Below are 4,894 nucleotides of genomic sequence, written 5' to 3' on the forward strand. Positions count from 1 at the left end.
TGCCTTGAGTGTGACAGGGGGCGGCGCCCCAACTCCCCAATAGGCCCTGCTCTGAGCCTGACCAGGGGCTGCACCTAGGGATTGGGCATGCCCTCTGCCACCCGGGAGCAGGCCTAAGCCAGCAGGTCGTTATCTCCCGAGGGGTCCCAGACTGTGAGAGAGCACAGGCCAGGCTGGGGGGGAACCCCCCCTCCCCCCCAGTGCGCAAATTTTTGTGCACCAGGCCTCTAGTCTATAATAATAAAAGCATAATATGCAAATTTACCGAACAGCTGAACAGTAGAACGACTGTCCGGACATCCTTCTGGACAACCTTCTGGACAAAGCCAGGGCTATGAGGGCTGAGGTAGCCGGGGCTGTGAAGGCCTACTTTTGCACAAATTTCATGCATAGGGCCTCTAGTAATAAAGCTTTTGAGTTTTATGGGAAAGACAAGTTCCATGGTACTCTTTGTCCAACTCTGATTAAGATCAGTATCTACAAATATTTGAGTTCAAAAGGTCCTTTTACTATATATGAGAAGAAATACCTTGGCTTGCAATAATTCTAAGAGTGGAGCAAAGCAGAAAGTGCAAAATATAGATTTCTCCTGGAACAAAATTAAAATGAGCAAATATCCTTCTACTTAAAAGCACTTCTCCCTATTGTCTCTGAGGAGGGAGGCTAACAGCTGATGAAACATTATGGTCATTGACTGGAGATGGGCAAGTGCGGATGCCAGGTAAAAACCATTAGTATCCAACTCCCAGCTGCCTCTCCGAGAGTAATGCACTCCGTTCACAAGGGAAACCATCAGAGATGGACTTCAAGTGGGAGGTGCCAACAAGGAGGCATGTGAATGGTGCTGGACAACCGACCCCTGCAACCCAAAACCACTCCTACACCAAAGGGATCTAGCTAGTCTTTATGCCTATATTCCATCGCCTAGTACTTAAAGGCTTTTAAGTATTAACATCATCTATATAAAATCCTCAGAAACAAACACACACCCATGAGCTTTTATGAGAATACCTCCATAGGGATTAATTGGAGGGCAAGATCTTTCAAAACCAAGAAAGTGCTAGGTAGTCAAGACATGGGAGGGGAAAAGGGCTAGAAAAGCCAAAGAGAAAAGCAAGGGCCAGCACTTTAGATGTTATCAAGGATTCACTAAAACAATTCGTTCACTGCTGGCTTCAGCTTTCATAAAGTTCAAAATCTAATGAAGACAGAGAATTCCTTGTCCTGTATAGGTTTAAATTTGCAAATGAAGCTGGGGAAATAATAAATTTGCAGAGTTAGTCCTTTGGAGGAGGTTCCCTTTCTCCTGAGCTTCTTCCTAGAACTCAGACAGTGGCACCAGGAACCTGGTGGGTAATGATTACCACCTCATAAGCACAAAAGGCTCCTCTGCTGAGGCAAGTGGGACGTACCAAGATACTCTGCAATGCTACCTCTTACGTGGGTTTTCTTAGAACCTCCTTGACGTGCACAAAGCTGCTGCCTGCTTATTTCCCACGTGCACAAGTATACTAGTATATGCTGTTTAGTGAGTTAATAAGTACTTTATTCTGAACCTTGTTCTACAGAAGAAGTCTTCCAACCATACTTGTTCTGAGGCACTATAGTGCTAGCTTCAGGCAAGTCAGAAATGTATTTATTTCCACCTTATTGAAGCTGTTTATGGAAATATAAATTTCCCTTCTCAGCTGTGTTTTCTCTCTAATCTTTTTTTCCACATAAGGAAACTTCTGCTCCATCTGGCTTTTCCCCTGTGCCCTATACTTCTTTTCAGGCTGTTTTCCAAACTTCTGATGCCAGGAAATAGTCTTTATACAGATTAAGTGTACCTTATTTTCCCTTTCTTAATTTATTAAATTGACCAGAACAATTAAGATGAGAACTTTTAAACCAGTTTATACTGGTTTTCCAAAAAAACCCAAACACCTCCTGATTGCCTAATACTAAACTATGCTGCATTTTTTTTTCTCCATAAAGATTAAGCAATGACCATATTTTGTTTGATAAGGGAGACACTGGCATTAAAAACATGGGTTTCTTAGAGACTCAGGTTATTTAAGCCATCTGGGAGTCAGATAGTCAAACAATGGGCATATGTTACTGAATGTGGGTGATCTTTCTGAAGGGAGTATAGCCTATTTGGCATGTAGCAGGCACAGGCAATTACATTCAAACGTTTACACATGCTGGCTTCCATTAAAATACTGAGTGTAGGTCTACTTTCCTTCCCAGGGTCTTAGTTCCTAGAGCTGATTACCTTTGTACAGTAGAGGTCTCATTGGAAAGGGGCTCTAGTCTAAGGTTTGTAAGCACAGGGGTGCCCCCTGTTCAATGAAAAACAAAGTTGCTGCTTCTTAGGTTCTGCACCAAGCAGTTTATTTCAGTACTAGTGTCCTGGTGCACAAATTCGTGCACCAGTGGGGTCCCTCGGCCTGGCCTGCAGGATTGGGCTGAAACTGGCTCTCCACCATTACCCAAGGGGTCCCGGATTGTGAGAGGGTGAAGGCCAGGTCGAGGGACCCCATCAGTGCACGATCGGGGCCGGGGAGGGCTCCGGGGTGTGTCCAGCCCGTCTAGCTCAGTCCCAATCGGCCGGACCCCAGCAGCAAGCTAACCTACCGGTCAAAGCGTCTGCCCCCTGGTGGTCAGTGAACGTCATAGTGAGAGGTTGACCAGCCTTAGCATATCATTAGTATATTACACTTTGATTTGTTGAATGGACGAGCGGACACTTAGCATTTGGCTTTTATTATATAGGATTATATAGGATTTTGCTTCATTCAGCTCACTTAGGACTTAGAAAATTTTGGTAACTAGAACAACAGAATGCAGCCATTGGAAGTGTAGCTCACTTTTTTGGCTTTTTACAAATTCACATTAAAATGAAAGGCCAAGAGATAAGACTGATTTAGTCACATGCTCATTCAATATTTAAAATTTAAAACATACCACTTAGGTTTTGTTTAATTTAATAGTTTCTTTTAAGAAGAATGAGAATGACATACTTAATCAACTGTGTTGGTGATACTGGGCCGTAAGTAGCATGTTGAGAATAGATAGTATTACAGAAATGAACAGCTACATATTCTTAGTCAACTACTTTTGACATTTATATTTTCACAGTAACCATTTTTAATAAATTACCTTTGTACAGTACAGGTCTCATATTTATCCGATGACCCCCTTTTTGGCAACAATTTAGATGATGATTCCCAATTCAGTGATCTGGTGAAATTGAAATTCAATGGAATGCATATTTGTTTAACAGTATATGCAATAAGCAATGTACTAACTTTCTATTGCTGCTAAAACAAATGATCACAAACTTAGTGGCTTAAAACCAACATAAATGGATTATCTACAGAAGTCCTACATGGGTCTCACCAGGCTATCATCGAGGTGTCAGCAGGGCGGCATCCCTTCCTGGGAACGCCACAGGAGGTTTCCTTGCTTTTTTCCAGTTTCCAGAGGCTGCTCTTATTTTACATCTTCAAGGTCAGCAAGGGGAATCTCTCTGGCTTCTGTTTTCACTTCTCTCCATTTTTAAGGTCTCTTAATTAAAAGGGACTTACCAGGATAATTCAGAATCTCCCCCTTTCAAGGTCCCTACCCTCAATCACACCCACATAACCCCTTGTGCCATGCATTTACATGTTATAGGATTAGGGCATGGATACCTTTGGGGGCTATTAGTCTGCCTACCACAAGCAGAAATATCAAAATAAGCATTTTTTTTATTATCTATCTTCTCTCCAGAAAAATATAATTTAAACATGTTTTTGTAATAGGTACTAGAGGCCCAGTGCACAAAATTTGTGCATGGGTAGGGTCCCTAGGCCTGGTTGGCAATCAGGGCCGATTGGGGCCTTCCAGCTGCTTCCTTCCCCCGGCTGTCAGATGGGGCCTTCCTTTGTTCCGTGCCACCCCCTGGTGGTCAGCACATGTCATAGCAAGCGGTTGAACTCCTGGTCGGTCAAACTCCCGAGGGGACAATTTGCACATTAGCCTTTTATTATATAGGATTATATACAGGGAAAGTATATGGTGAAGCATGAAGCCCAAATGAATTTTTGTACTGATTCAAACTGGGAAGAAATCAACATGCAAATTATTTCAAGAGTCCAGTGATGTAACGTAGAATCCAACTCCTTTTTTCAATGAATATACCAATTTTAATTATCCCTTTCCTGGTATCACTTCCCTTCACTAAAACAAATAGGTATTTTCAATTCTAAGTTCAAAATATAAGATAAAAAATATCAAATGTGTTTCATAACAGCTCTTTATTAGAGATACTATTCTTAGGTTTTTTCAAAACATTTTGAGGTCTAAAGATAATTAGCAATTATAAAAAAAAATTAGTTGTGTGGGTTGTTTAGGTACATTAGAATTTAAAACACTGCTACTCAAAAAGTTCCTATTCTAATCAGCCAAAGAAAGGAAAAACCCATTATTACATAGCGACAGGGACAGCTAGGAACTGAATGGTCTCTAAGTGCAATAGAGCAAGAGACTATATTTTCTAAACCAAAAATAAGGCATATACTCTAGCTAAGAAAATTTTCTGACTTTTTGCTTTATCTGTATGTATAAAGTCATATACACACACACACACACACACACACACACACACACGCACGCACACATTAGTGGCCCACTGAACGAAATTTGTGCATGGGAGGAGGATGTCCCTCAGCCCAGCTTGCACCCTCTCCAATCTGGGATCCCTCTCGCACAGCAGTCGGACATCCCCCTCGCAATCCGGGACCACTGGCTCCTAACCACTCGCCTGCCGGCCTGCTTGCCCCCAACTGCCCTCCCCGCCAGCCTGCTCACCCCCAACTGCTCCCCCACTGGCTTTCTCCTCCCCAACTGCCCCCCCTCTGCTGGCCCG

Source organism: Myotis brandtii, unplaced genomic scaffold (assembly GCF_000412655.1).
Source record: "Myotis brandtii unplaced genomic scaffold, ASM41265v1 scaffold344, whole genome shotgun sequence".
In the NCBI taxonomy this organism is placed as follows: domain Eukaryota; kingdom Metazoa; phylum Chordata; class Mammalia; order Chiroptera; family Vespertilionidae; genus Myotis; species Myotis brandtii.